The sequence below is a fragment of the Mustela erminea genome, chromosome 1 (genome assembly GCF_009829155.1).
Source record: "Mustela erminea isolate mMusErm1 chromosome 1, mMusErm1.Pri, whole genome shotgun sequence".
Taxonomy (NCBI): Eukaryota; Metazoa; Chordata; class Mammalia; order Carnivora; family Mustelidae; genus Mustela; species Mustela erminea.
Window position 1 is genome coordinate 26,429,195 of NC_045614.1, and position 15,872 is coordinate 26,445,066.

Genomic DNA, 15,872 nt, shown 5'->3' on the forward strand with positions numbered 1-15,872 from the left:
GAGACCTCCATAAAAACCCATAAATGGTGGGATTTGGAGAGCTTCTTGGTTGGTGAACACATGGACATACTGAGAATCTGTACCTTTTCCTCATACTTTGCCCCATGCCTGTCTTCCTTGTGACTGTTTCTGTGTTGTATCTTTTATGGCTAATGAGGAAGAGTAAATAAAGTGTTTCATTGAGTTCTGTGAGCTATTCCAGCAAATTATCAAACTTGAGGAGAGGGTTGTAGGAACCCCTGATTTTTAGCCAGTTAGTCAGAAGTACAGATGTACAACCCAGGACTTCCAAATGACATCTGAAGAGTGGGCAGTCTTTTTTTTTTTTTAACTTTTTATTTATTTATTTGTAAATTTTTAAATAAACATATAATCTATCATTGGCCCCAGGGGTACAGGTCTGTGAATCGCCAAGTTTACACACTTCACAGCACTCACCATAGCACATACCCTCCCCAGTGTCCATAACCCCACCACCCTCTCCCTACCCTCTACCGCTGTCCCTCAGTTTGTTTTGTGACATTAAGAGTCTCTTATGGTTTGTCTCAAGAGGGGGCAGTCTTACGGGACTAAGGGACCCCAGGGATCTGTCCCTAACTCTAGGTAGATAGTGTTGAAACTGAATTGTTGAACACCCAGTTGGTGTCTGGAGAGTTGGAAAACTGGCTGGTATGAGGGAAAAAATACCTATGCATTTGGTGTTAGCAGTATCGTGAGTAAAAAGAGTTTGGAGGCTGCCATGACAAAATACCATAGACCAGGTAGCGTAAAAACAGAAATTTATTTTCTCACAGTTCTAGAGGCCAGAAATCCAAGATTAAGATGCCACCAGGGTTAGTATCTGTTGAGTGCTCTCTTCCTGGCCTGTAGACAGCCGCCTTCTTGCCGTGTTTCAAGTGGCTTTTCTGTATTTGCAATCCTATAAGGATGCCAACCAGTCCTATGAGATTAGGACCCCCACACTTATGACCTCATTTAATCATAATTAACTCTCTAAACAACCTTATCACCAAATACAGTCACATTAGGTTTAGAGCTTCAACTATGAATTGGGCCAGGGATTAGGGTGCACAATTCAGTCTCTAACAGGTGGGTGATCAGAAAAGGCCTTTCAGGGAGTTGACACTTCCCCTGAGGCCTAAAGGCTATAGGAACTTGTTACAGGATGAGCCAGAGGAAGAAGAAGAAGAAACATATGGAGAAGTATAATGTGCGTTTGTTATGCTGTTGGAGAATACTGAGTTATGATGCAGAGGAAAAGAGAAAACACAGGAGAGATGAAACTCAAAAGATGTGTTAAATATAGAGACATAGTTACTGGGTAAAGCCCATGTATGTTAAATGTATATAGAAAGAAATTCAAGGACCTTGAGTAACATTTGAGAGGCACTAAATATACATGACGCACCTAAGCACTAAATATTCATGACAAATTAAATATATACAAGATAATTAATATCCAGGATACACTAAATATACATGAGTACTTAATATTTAGGAGGTCATAATCCAGTCACTTATTAGCAGTAACTCTTCTGGCCCATGTGTCTTCTGCCCAAAACACATAAACTCATGGCTCAAGTAAAACCCATAGCTGTTTAGCAGGTTAATTGGCAAGCTACAGCTACTGGCAAGCTGTGCTGGGCCCCATGTCTTCCTGGTAGGGCAAAGGTAGGTCATCGAGCAAGGACACTTTCTGTTTGTAGGTTCCCTTGCTTGAACTTCAACTCTGATCCATCAGCAGAGAAGGCTGAGGCAGCAGAGAGATGTAGGATATACAAACATTACATAACCCAGGATTTAAGTGGCATGATCTTTCACTTCTCTTGCACTCTTTCCTAATAGTGTGTTAACCTATCCCTGGCCTTCCCCCACCCAAACCGCACCGTCTCTTTTCCCTTGCTTTGCTCTGTGTATTTTAAGTAAATAAACTGTGTGACTCAAGCATTTCAATTTGATCTGTGAGGGTTTCTGTTCTATAATTTTTGGGATACCCTGCCTGATGGTATAATTGATGTTTACCATTGCCATCAAGGTAATTTCCTGTACAACAAAAGACCTTAAAATGGCAAAAGCTCAGGGCTGCCCCGGTGGCTCAGTCACTTAAGCATCTGCCTTCAGCTCAGGTCCTGGGATCCAGCGCCACATTGGGCTCTCTCTTCAGTGGGGAGTCTGCTTCTCCCTCTCCCTGCAGCTCTGCCTTCTAGACTTGTGTGGGCTCTCTCGCTTTCTCTCATAAATAAATAAAATCTTTTTTTTTTTTTAAGGGGAAAATCTCAATGTGTTCTAGAACTGCACTGGCCAATATAGTGGCCACTACCCACATGTGGCTATTTAAATTTAAAATAACTAAAGTTAAATAAAATTTACTTATATATATTTTTAAAGATTTTATTTATTTATTTGACAGACAGAGACCACAAGTAGGCAGGCAAAGAGAGAGAGGAGGAAGCAGGCACCCTGCTGAGCAGAGAGCCCGATTCGGGGCTTGATCCCAGGACCCCGGGATCATGACCTGAGCCAAAGGCAGAGGCTTAACCCACTGAGCCACCCAGGTGCCCCAATTTACTTATATTTTTAAAAATTTTTATTTATTTGAGAGAGAGAGCAAGTGCGTGCAAGCAAGGCAGAGTAGAAGGAGAGGAAGAAGCAGAGCAGACTCTCTGCTGAGAAGGGAACCTGATGCAGGGCTTGATCCCAGGACCTGAGATCATGACCTGAGCTGAAGGCAGATACTTAACCCACTGAGCCACCCAGGAGCAACCTCCAATTAAATAAAATTTAAAATTCATTTCCTCAGTTGTACTAGCCGTATTTCAAGTGCTCAATAGCTACATGTAGTTGATGGACACCAATGGCAACTGGACATTGCAGAAGAACATTTCTGTTATTGTAGAATGCTCTGTTGAACAGGGACATTTTAGAAACTTAGAGGGGCCTGTGAGGTCAGAGGGTAATGATGAGGAAGATGGCCAGAGATGAGTTTGTGGGAGAAGGATGTGTCAACATTGTACAGGGGACTTACAGATCATGTTAGATTTTGAACTGTGGTCTAAGTACAATATACATAATTTGATTTATACTTTCAGATGATTCCTTCTGGTTATTGGCTGGATAATGGATTGGAAGATGTACAGAAAAGAGTTAGCATAGCCAGCCTGCTATCTTTCGAAAGTCTGGCTTACAAGATTGGTTCTTGGCTCATGTTTGGCAACTCAGATTTTGGAAGTGTTCCTACCACCCAAATGGTAAGAATGGCTCATTTTGCTTAAACTGTGCAAAAATGTGCATTATGCTGAACACCTGCTGTCCTTTGAGGCTCTGGAATCTGTACCTTCTAGGCAGAGGATGCCTATGGGACTAGCCCTCAATAAAATCTTTGGTCACAGCGTTTTAAACAAGCTTCCCTGATTTACTACCTTTCACATATGCTGTCATAACCCATTGCTGGGGAAGTAAGTATATCCTGTGTGATCGCAGTGAGAGAAGACTCTTAGAAGCTTGGGCCTGGTTTCCCCTGCACTTTGCCCCATGTGTGTTTTTCCTTTTGCAGACTTTGCTTTGAATTTTTTCACTGTAATAAATCATAGATAGCCAAGTATGACAATATTCTGAGCCCTGTGAGTCTTCCTAGCAGATCATTGAACATGGGGGAGGTAGTCTTAGGGATCCTTAACTCAGAGGAGGAAGAGACAGTAATGAAGGAGAAAAGCCATTTAAGTAGCAATTTCAGTCATCCATCCAGGTGAGATATAATGATGACTTTAGACTGGAATGGTGACAATTAAGATGGAGAGAAATCAAAATTTTCAAAATATTATCTTCATTGCAGAAATACAGCCTTAAAGAGGGAATCCTCAGCTGATAATAGTGTTGAGAAATTTAGTTCTTTCTCCCAAGTTCCCCCACTTCTTTCTGTGTTTTGTTTTGTGTGTGTGTGTGTGTGTGTTTACTTTTTTATTTATTTGACAGAGAGAGAGAGAAAGAGACAGCACGAGAGCAGGGTGAGGGGCCCAGCAAGGAAGAAGCAGGCTCCCCACTGAGCAGGAAGCCCAACATGGGGCTCAATCCCAGGACTCTAGGATCATGACCTGAGCCAAAGGCAGACGCTTAACCAACTGAGCCCCCGAGGCATCCTCTTTCTGTGTTTTAACTTGGAATCAATTTACTAAGTTTGTATGTATCTGCCTATAACTTTCAGAGGGTGAAACCAGCTATATGTAACTCATGCATCTTCTTCATTTATCCATATCAACCGAAACGTATAAGTTTTTCCCTTTAGATGATTTTCATTTCTGTCCCTTCTGTCTCTGCTTTCCCATTGCTGATCCTACCATTTTATCTCTTAAGTTTGTATTAATGCATCAATTTAGGAAGTCAGTCTTCCAGGTATCAGGTTCACCCACATAATCTAATCTTTCTTAATCACCAATCCCTTCCTATCCTCATTACATTAAATTCCTTTACTTCAGTTTCACAACTCTCCCATAACCTATCCCCCACCCTATCTGGCTTAACTGCCCATCTAGATCCTCTCTGACACTTGTCCTCTCCTCAGGGCTCCACTGACCCAATGTGCTCATTCCTAGACCAAGGCTTTAGTCATGCACTTTCTCTGTTTTCTCTCTCCTTATCTCTTTCTGAGTTATTCAAGCTCCCTTTGATTCATAAAGCCTTCCCTGATTGGCCTAGTCCCAACTGTACTCCTTATTCCCTCTCAGCCAAAACATATAGAGTAGGTACCACATAACTTAGAATGTATGCATTTATCAGTTAGGACTTTTATGTTTGGAATTGACAGAAAACCCAATTCAAGTGGATTTATTAAGCAATAAAAGAAAATTTAGTAATTCGTGTAACTTAAATTTCAGAGTATATCTTCCTCTATTGGAGCTCTATAAAGGTTCCAACAATATTATCAGGATTTGGTTGTTTTCCATTTTTGGGTTCTATCTCCCATTGAGTTGGCTTTATTTTTGATCTTTATCTATGATTTCCCTCCTCCTCCCCAACACATCTCAAACCTCCAAGTTTACATCCTCCCAGGTTCAAGTTCAATGGGAAAATAGCATTTCTCCAGGAAATTTTCAAGCAACTCTCTGGAATTTACCTTTTCTCTCTTGAACTGGTCATACCTATGCCAGGACCAACACTGTGGTAAATAGAATTCTGGGTGGCAGTTGGTCAGACCTGGGTCACATCCTCCACTCTCAGAATTGGAAGTAGAGCCCTGTCTGAGTCAAGTGGACTCAGAACGAAATAGGGAGAGTTTCTTTTTTTTTTTTTTTAAGATTTTATTTATTTATTTGACAGAGAGAGAGATCACAAATAGGCAGAGAGACAGACAGAGAGAGAGATGAGGAGAAGCAGGCTCCCTGCTGAGCAGAGAGCCCTATGTGGGACTCGATCCCAGGCCCCTGGGATCATGACCTGAGCCGAAGGCAGCGGCTTAACCCACTGAGCCACCCAGGCGCCCCTAGGGAGAGTTTCTAAAGGAAAATTAAGATACAGTTATCAGAAAAAGGGACACTGAGAGGCAAAAACAACAATTATAATCACCATAATTCGTTACTTCTGAACTTCTTCATAATATGCAGATTTGTTTTGTTTGATATGATTTGTTTTTCTAAACCAAATTAAATTTGGCACCGGCTTCACTAGCCTGGCTAATATGGATGACCAATCTTCTGGTGCCCCTCCCCACGTGAACATATATAAATCCTGGAAATTTTGGAATTCGGAAAATTGAACCAGATCTTTGGCCTTGGTTCATCATGATAGCTTGGAGACATTCACCATTCTCATTTTCCATTTGACTATAAGAAGCTCTACAGAGATCATCTGGTCTTTCTAGACCACTGGGAATTAGACCACTAATCTAGACCACTGCAGAGTCCAAGGCTAAATTGCATAGTTTGAGGTATCTACACTCCTCTTCAATGGTTTTACACCTCCCTGGACAGTACTGTATGGGATCAAAACTCACGTCTCTAGTAGTCCTATGCTTATATAGTCTCTTAGAGTAATTGCTACAGTTTTATGTAAGTAATACTTCCAGGCTAAACTCTTTGTTTATAATTTATATTTTGTGTGCCTTACTTTGCTGACCATAGAGAACAATAAATACTTGTTGATATGTGCAAAGAGGAGAATATATAGTTTCTAGCTGAGAGAATTTGCAACTGGCCAAGGAAGTACAGCCCAAAAGAAGACTCCCAGATATAACCACAAATCAGGGAAGAATACAAGAGGCGTGGCTGGGTGGCTCAGTTGTTTGGGCAAACAACACTTGGTTTCTGCTCAGGTCATGGATCCATGGATTGTGTGAGATTAAGCTCTGCTCTGCAGGGAGTCTGCTTGGATTTTCTCCCTCTGCCCTTCCACCAACACATGCATGCACCCATATTATCTTGCTATTCTTTCCTACTCATACTATTCTTTCTCTCACTCCTGAATAAATAAGTAGATCTAAAAAAAAAAAAAAAAAGAATAAGAGAATTAGAAAACAACAGAAGGGGCCCTAAGAGGATGAGATTAGATCTTGCTGAGGGTTTAGAAAAGGTTACATAAAGAGAAAATCATTAAAAATGCCCTTGAAGTCTTGAACCCTTTTGAGAGAGAAAAGAGACTTTTGTTTTTGATTTCCTAATTTTTTGAAAGAAGGACTTTTTTTTTCCCCTAAGATTTATTTGACATAGAGAGAGAGAGATCACAGGTAGGCAGAGAGGCAGGCACAGAGAGAGGGAGAAACAGGCTCCCAGCTGAGCAGAGAGCCCGACACGGGGCTCGATCCCAGGACCCTGAGATCATGACCTGAGCCGAAGGCAGAGGCTTAACCCACTGAGCCACCCAGGTGCCCTGAAAGAAGGACTTTTTAATCTAAAAAAACACTGTTGGGGTAGATGCAGAAGTCTGGAATACAAATTATTCTCTTTTTCTCTCTCCAGGTCTCTCTTCATTAAGATTCAGACTTCATTTAAATTTAATTTGTAAGAGGTGTCATTTTTATTAATTAATTTAACATTTACTATCTATTAATGTGGATTCAAACTGTGTAATTTAACTTAATTTCGTAATAGTGATGCAACTAGTGCTACCATTCTTTCACCCACTCTATTTGACCTTCAGGTCACTGGTCACCTTCAGGTCACAGGAACCTTGATATGGTCTGTAGGGATTAGGAGGTAGACCAGCAAACTGCAGGCACCAGGTGCCTATTTGAACACTTGTCTCTTACCCTTATCTCCCAGGCCCTGGAGAACAGGATAGTGTTCAGGTATATAATATCACTAACTAGTAAGTAATATATTTGCCATTCCCCCTGCTTTTTCCAAACACTTTTCCAAAGGATTGACTATGAAACTAACTGGCTTGATATAAGATATTGGTGAAGAGAAACATGGTGACTTAAAGCATCAGACACAAGAAAAGCATTCTATTTTATCACATAAGAAAATACCAAGGAGCAGAGAAATAAACTTTAAGTTTTTTGATAGGGACATCCACATTTCTTTTGACTACTAATAACTAATAACCAATAAAAATGAAATTCTGGGGACGCCTGGGTGGCTCAGTTGGTTAAGCAGCTGCCTTCGGCTCAGGTCATGATCCCAGCGTCCTGGGATCGAGTCCCGCATCGGGCTCCTTGCTCCGCAGGGAGCCTGCTTCTCCCTCTGACTCTGCCTTCCACTCTGTCTGCCTGTGCTTGCTCTCACTCTCTCTCTGACAAATAAATAAATAAAATCTTAAAAAAAAAAAAAAGAAATTCTGGAATGCTATTTGCATACTTCAAAAAAGAGGTACCAGAATAGCATTTGTGTGAGATCTCTTACAGAATGGCACTAACAATAGGGTCATTACTGCATTTCAAATAACCCACTGCAGGACTGGATGAGAGGGTGGAGTCAAAGCTAGAAAGAGAATTCAGTGTGGAGAAGGGGAGCTAGTATAGTTGGAAACTGCATTTATTTCTGCCACTGAGAGTTCTCTGATGGTTCTTTGATGGTTACTATATATCAGATGTTAGTAGAAAAAGTTATTTGCACTTCTCCTTAAGAGTCAGATTTAACAGATATAAGATGGGGGAGGGCGGGAATCTGCATTTTTTTTTTTAAGATTTTTTTTTAATTTATTATTTATTTGACAGAGAGCGATCAGAAGTAGGCAGAGAGGCAGGCAGAGAGAGAGGAGGAAGCAGGCTCCCTGCTGAGCAGAGAGCCCGATGTGGGACTCGATCCCAGGACCCTGAGATCATGACCTGAGCCAAAGGCAGCGGCTTAACCCACTGAGCCACCCAGGTGCCCGGGAATCTGCATTTTTAACAAAGGCTCTTGGTTATTGAAATGTAGGTGATCTGAGAATTTTACCTTGAGAAACACCAAGCATTCAGAGCAGTCCGTGCTTCAGATCTTCTATACAGAAAGTCAAGTGTGGACAGCTCTCTAGTTGGAGAGAGTGGTTAGAGAGACCCATCCAGAAAGTTTGTTTAGAAACAAAACAAATAACAAAAACAACAATAGAAAACAGACACCTGGGACACATAGGTGGTTCAGTCATTAAGTGTCTGCCTTCAGCTCAGGCCATGTGGGTTGGGCTCCCTGCTCAGCGGGAAGTCTGCTTCTCCCTCTCCCACTCCTCCTTCTTGTGTTCCCTCTCTTGCTTTCTCTCTCTGTCAAGTAAATACATAAAAATCTTTAAAATAAAAAAGAAAGAAAGAAAACAAACACCCCGTATGTTTTAATTTATTTATTTGTCAGAGAGAGAGCGTGTGCGCAAGCCCAAGCAAGGGGAGAGGAGGGCAGAGGGAGAAGCAGGATCCCTACTGAGCAAGGAGCCCATGTGGGACTCAATCCCAGGACCCTGGGATCATGGCCTGAGCCAAAGGTAGACACTTAACGACTGAGCCCCTCAGACATCCCTCCTGTATGTTTATTTAAGGCAATGGGGGACTTTTAAAAGATGCTGATGCAGGCATTACTTAAGGAATGCTTAAGGATAGTGCTTCTTAAACTTTAATGTGCACACAGATCAGCAGAGATCTTGTTAAAATGTGAATTCTAATTCACCGGGGCTGGGTAGGTCCTGAGGATTCTGTACTTCTAACGAGCACCCAGGTAATGCCAATACTGATGGTCCCAGGACTGCCCTTTCCCATTTTAACTGGAAGTGAGGTTATGTAATAGAGAGAGACCTGGTCAGAAATTGTATGTGAAGTGAAAAAGTAAGACATGAAACACAGCCAAGGTCTGAAGAGAACTTAATCCAAAGGTTAAACAAATTAGAATCATGAAAGAGGAGGGAGCTGGCAACTGAGTGACTCACCAAGGCTTTTTTTGCCACATGGAGCACGTTTTATGTGTACATGAAAAGAGGGTGGTCTTTGATAGGGTCACAGGCCAGTTCTTATCAGCCTATACCCCTCAAAAATTCAGCTGAGTTTCTTCTTCTTCTTTTTAAGATTTTATTTTTTTATTTGACAGAGATCACAAGTAGGCAGAGAGGCAGGCAGAGAGAGGGGAAGGGAAGCAGGCTCCCAGCTGAGCAGAGAGGGTCCCAGGACCCTGAGACCACGACCTGAACCGAAGGCAGAGGCTTTAACCCAGGCGCCCCTCAGCCGAGTTTCTTAAAGAAAATCATTGTTGTCTCTGATTAACAAACCCACCTTGCACAAGCCAGAAAATGCAACTTTGCAACAAAGGATAACTGATCATGGCCAAAGGTTTCATAAACCAATATCTTACATTGTTCTTTGATGAAAATCTTGGATGGTTCCCCACTGTTAGGGACAAATCTAGCCTTCTGAGGTTTAAGTTTCATTTTCTCTGCATTCTGCCCCAACCCTGCATTTCCAGTCCTATCTCTCACCAATATTCAGTTTTCTCATGTACTTTTAGTGCAGGTTACACCTACCTCTAGAGTATTTCCTATTTGTAGGCCTCTTGCTAGTCAGTTCTTTGCTGGAATGCCTTTCTCCTAATCTGTTCTTCAAAGCCAAGTTTAAACTTGATGATGATGATATTTCAACAATCTATATTTACTTAGTCTTTACTGTTTGGTAGGCACTTTATATCAGAATGAATTCCTACTATGACTCTGAAAGGTAATGATTATTATGATTGTCCATTCATTCATTCAGCAAATATTTATTGTGCTCCTAAGGTGTGCCGGGCACTCCTCTAGGCATTTAAAAACTAATTAGACAACTCCCTTCCTTCAACAGGTTTACATGGCAGTTTAAAAAGACAAATAATAAACATACAGTATGTCAGTGGTGAATCCTGCCTAAAAAGAAAGGAAAAAATGAAGCAGGATATGGGGATACTGGCAAAGGGAATGGTTTGAGCAAGTGCCTGAACAGAGACAACTGACAACCTTGAGGATAACTGGAGAGAGAGAAAAAATCAAATGCAAAAGGTCTGCTTGACATGATTTGGCAAGGAGAGAGTGACTGAAGAAGAAAATGGTTGGAGTTGAAGGGACTTGGGGCTATACCTGTAGGAGGGCTTTATGGGTTAGTCTAAAATTTTTGCCTTTTCCTCTAAGCTAGATGTAAAGTCATAACCTTTTTCAAGGAATTAGGGGCTGTTGCCTGGAAAACTGATCACAGGGGAACAAGGGAAGAATCAGGGAAATCTGCTGGGAGCCTACCACAAAGATCCAGGTGAGGCATGACGGAGGCATAGCCCAAGGTAGAAGCAGTGGAGGTGGGAGGTGTGGTCAGATTCTGAATTATTTAGGAGTTTTGGGAGGCAGAATATGAGTGGCAGGGAGAGAATGAGAGGGGCTAAAGAAAGCTTAGTGTTTTGGCCTCTACAGTTGGTGGGATGGAGTTGCTATTTGTTGCTGTCTTACAGATAAGGAGTTTGAGGTTTAAGGCGGTTCAGTAACTCCTCCAACATCAACTGTCTAGTTGTCTGTTATAGGTTTATCTGGAAAGATTGAGTGGAAGTTCCCCCATTTTCCCATCTCTTCAAGAAAATAGACTTCTTAGTCTAGAAACAGCACTGAATCTAGGAAGAGGTTGTCGCATTTTACGATGTCCAAGCGTCTCCCTCTCTCAGAGCGCCCAGCGAAGCACAGTACGCAGGTTGGGATGGCTACAGGATGTCCTGGAAACAGGTTACAAAGCACTAAGACCCTCAGTGCTGGGCTGCTTTGCCACCCAGAGTGGAAGAGACCTCTGGGGGAGGGCTGTCTCAGGCCAGAAAGAGGAGAATTAATAGCATATCCCCAGTTCAGTGTCCCAGGGCCACTCACACCCAAGAGGTCTTGTACAGTTCACTGCAATGGGGAAAAGAATACCAGAAATAAACTTTGCCTACCTTGATGAGTGGGGACTCTGAGCCATGTTTTATTTGAAGGATGGAAGGAAGAAAGGAAATAAAGAAATATGATAGGGATGTTCATTATGGCATTACTAACTAAAAAAGAGCTTGGGAACAAAAGAAACGTTCAACAATGTGAAAATAGTTGATTAAATTATGGTATTTATATAAAGTGTAATACTATGTATCTATTTAGAGAACTGGAACAGATCTATATTTATAGATGTGGAAAGGTGTCCACAATGTGTTACAGAATGAAAGGATCAGTTTACAGAACAGAATGTAGAGTATGATTCTGTGCAAGTCAAACCATGTGCATACATATGCATATAAAAATAAATATATGAAGAGACAGTTGGAAGCAAGTTCACAAAATGTTAATAATGCTTATCTGTGGCTAGTGAGGTTTATGTAATCTAACTTATTTCCTGCTTTTCTGGATTAACCAAATTTTTTAAATGAGCCTGTGTCAATTACGTAATCAGAAAAATGTTTTTATCTTAGAAAAAATCTATTAAGATTCTGCAATATTACCTTTAAATGTGCTGTAAAACAGTTTAATATAAAGCTAAATTTAAAATATTAACTAGATATTTTGTTCCTTGAATAATTTCTACTAAGCCTCCATTTTTATCAATTAAATGTTGAAAAGTTAGGTACATTAAGTGGTGTCTCTTATGTTAACCGCTAAGCACTTTGGTAAAAACACTCAGCTCCATTTACTCATTTTTAGCATTACTTTCCTCAGGCTTCCTTGCTAGCAAAAATTAAGTGGTTATTTTTTTTAAACCACAGTTATTTCCACCAATAAGACGACATGAATTCCACTGATATTAATTTTTTTACTGAGGCAGAAATACTTTTTGAAACAGCCAATGAGGGGTGCCTGGGTGGCTCAGTGGGTTAAAGCCTCTCTGCCTTCGGCTCAGGTCCTGATCCCAGAGTCCTGGGATCGAGCCCCGCATCGGGCTCTTTGCTCAGCAGGGAGCCTGCTTCCTCCCCTCTCTCTCTGTCTGCCTCTCTGCCTACTTGTAATCTCTGTCTGTCAAATAAAATAAATAAAATCTTAAAAAAAAAAAAAGAAACAGCCAATGAAAAAAGGACTGTTCAAGGTCTGAGATTTTATCACATTTTTCACAATAATTCTTCTTCTTACGCTGATCACAAGACTATTTGACCTGTAAGTTATTTTTCTATGATCCCTAAAATGCTAAGAATATGAACACTGCATTTATCTACATGATATTTCTAAATACATGGTTCTTGGATAAGTAGATCAAGTCAAATCAGGTGAACTGGTTGAAATCCAACTCTAAAAGTGTTAGGTTCAAGACCATAATTAGGTATTACGGATGAAAATCACTATACTAGTTGAAAAACAATTTCAAAGAATCAGAAGGCAATTGACAATGAAATCAAGACCTGTACCTTGCCTGGAAAATACTCAATAAAAGAAATCAAGCCACACCTATTATACATTTAATAAAGGGAGACATTTTATTTTTTTTTTGTTATTCACAAAAAGCAGGAAGAGGAAAAAGGAAAAACAAAAAGGAAGTAGAAAATTATGAAACTGATACAAACTTACTAGAATATAAGCAAAGTAAACAGAAACATAATTAAATTTGAAAAAAAAAATTACAACAGTGAAATAGATGGGCCATAGAACATAAGATATTAGAGGTGATGAAAGAAATGGATCTAAATAAAAAGGAAACTTATTTGGAAGGGCAAATAATAATTTTTAAGACTTTGCCCTATCCTTCAATCTCTATATCTAATCAGTCACCAGGGTCTGCTGAGGTTGAATCCCCAGCAAAACTGGAAGATATTTAAAAAATGGTCTTCAAGGGGCACCTGGCTGGCTCAGCCAGTAGAGCATGCAACTCTGATCTCGGGGTTGTGAGTTTGAGTCCCACATTGGGTGAATAGTTCACTTAAAAATCATGGTCCTTGAGGGGCACCTAGGTGGCTCTGTGTTATGCCTCTGCCTTCGGCTCAGGTCATGATCTTCTGGTCCCGGATCAAGCCCCGCATCCTGCTCTCTGCCCCCCAACCCCCCTGTCTGCCTCTCTGCCTACTTGTGATCTCTGTCTGTCAAATAAATAAATAAAATCTTAACAAAAAAATGGTCCTTGAGTTAACTCTCACTACTTACACCTGGTTTTAATTCTCTTCCTTCAATCCTCTCCCGGATTCTTGTTATAAATCTTATTTCTACATGGCTTTGCTATCAGTGAAAGATAAACCTAACACCCTAAATTTTATTGAGATTTTATTCCACCCATGGGCTTATTTACATTTTTATTAAGGGATGCTTGCATGAAAAAGCCTTCAAAACTTAAGTGTCCCTCTTCAGCCTGACCTTGCCTTCTTTTGGGTTCCACGACAAACCAGTGTTCCCAGTGGCCCACTGTTCATACTTAACTGAACCACAGACCACTTAAACTCACTGCCTCAAAAGTTGCTTCTCCTCCTAGATTCCACATCTTCCTTCATCCCTCACATTCTTTTCTTTTTTTTTTGGTAAGATTTTATTTATTTATATACTTGACAGAGAGATCACAAGTAGGCAAGAGGCAGGCAGAGAGAGAGGGGGAAGCAGGCTCCCTGCTGAGCAGAGAGCCCGATGTGGGGCTCAATCCCAGGACCCTGGGATCATGACCTGAGCTGAAGGCAGAGGCTTAACTCACTGAGCCACCTGGTGCCCCCATCCCTCACACTCTAAAAAATATACCTCCTAAAATCCCTCTAATCAATTCCCCCTTCTCTGTTCACAATGCTAAGGCTTTAGTTCAAACACTAATGGCTTAGTTCCTAGACTTGCAATAGCTTTTTTTGTTTTTTTAAAGATTTTATTTATTTATTTATTTGTCAGAGAGTGAGCACAGGCAGACAGAGTGGCAGGCAGAGGCAGAGGGAGAAGCAGGCTCCCGGCTGAGCAAGGAGCCGGATGTGGGACTCGATCCCAGGACTCTGGGATCATGACCTGAGCCAAAGGCAGCCGCGTAACAAACTGAGCCACCCAGGCGTCCCGCAATAGCTTTTTCCATGGCCTTTCTGCCTCCAATCCACCTTCCATTAGGCCACCACTCTAGAATGTACAATTTAGAATTGTAAATTTGAAAGTGATCATGTCAGTTGCCTGCTAAAAAATTCTTCAATGGCTCTTCATTGCCTTCAGGATAAAAAGACAGACACCTGGGCCTAGCATATAAGGTTCTTTGTGAACTGGTTCCTATTTACTCTTCTAATCTCTTTCTATCTCATTCTTTAAACATACTGCAGCCCAGTCATGCTGAACTGATTACTGTGTTTTTTTTTAAGATTTTATTTATTTATTTGACAGACAGAGATCACAAGTAGGCAGAGAGGCAGGCAGAGAGAGAGGAGGAAGCAGGCTCCCCGCTGAGCAGAGAGCCCGATGTGGGGCTCGATCCCAGGACGCTGGGATCATGACCTGAGCCAAAGGCAGAGGCTTTAACCCACTGAGCCACCCAGGCGCCCCTGATTACTGTTTTTCAAACGAGTCATGCCCTCTTACGTCTGGCCCTATGGCTAGGCTATTCCTTCTGCCTTAAATGACTCCCCTTTACCTTACCTCCACCTGGCAAGCTCCTACTTATGCTTAAAGACTCAACTCATGTCCCTTTTTCTGAAGACTTTTCTGACCTATTTAAGCAGAGTTTCATATAGACATTTGTTCTATGACATCTTTAGAATAGTGTTTTATTTATTGTTGCATAACAAATTATTCTAAAACTTAGTGGCTTAAAATAATAATGAACATTTATTATCTCTCATAGTTTTTATGGGTCTGGAATGTGGGAGCCATTTGGCTGGAAAGCCCTGGTTAGGGGTTTCTCATGAGGTTCAGTCAGATGTCAGCTGGGGCTACAGTCACCTGAGGGCTTGAATGGGACTGGAAGATCCACTTCCAATGGCCTACTCACATTGCTGGCAAGTTGGTGCTGGATGTTGTTGGAGGCCTCAGTTTCTCCTCTTGTGGGCCTCTCCACAGAACTGATTAAGAGTCTTCATATGACTGAAAAAAAGGCACTTAAAGTCAAAAAAGAAAATAAATAAATAAATAAATAAATAAATAAAGAGTCTTTGTATGATTGCTGGCCTTCCCCAAAGCAGACTGTCCAAGAGACCAAAGCAGAAGTTACAAGTCCTTCACAAGCCAATCTTGGAAGTCACCAGCTATGACCTCTGCCATAGTCTGTTGTTCACATAGACTAGCTCTGATTCACTGTGGGAGAAGACTACAGAAGGACATGAATACAACAATATGGGAGCCATCTTGGAGACTGGCTAAGGTGTACAGAGTAACAAATAAACATCCTATCTCACTAGCCAGGGATGACAAATTACCATACATACTTTTAGTGTTCAAATTATGATGGCATAAGCCTTCATAGAAACCTGTTCCTCTTCTGCAGTTCTATGATTTCGTTCCTGTGTCCTCAGGATCAATCCTTTCTGTTCTTATACCCAAGTTTTTGGACCTGCTATAGCCCTGACATCTATCACCCCATAAGGATG

At 41.2% G+C, this 15,872-nt stretch overlaps 1 long non-coding RNA gene across 1 annotated transcript in view; it reads right to left on the reverse strand.

The window, feature by feature from the left end:
- Window positions 1–779: 779 nt before the first annotated feature.
- The window catches only part of LOC116578718, a 35,575-nt gene continuing 20,482 nt past the window's right edge, over window positions 780–15,872 (reverse strand). The window contains exons 2-3 of the long non-coding RNA XR_004281026.1: window positions 15,278–15,369; window positions 780–919 (exon numbers count right to left, since the gene is read on the reverse strand). This is a non-coding gene — a long non-coding RNA (uncharacterized LOC116578718). The remainder of the gene's footprint in view (window positions 920–15,277; window positions 15,370–15,872) is intronic.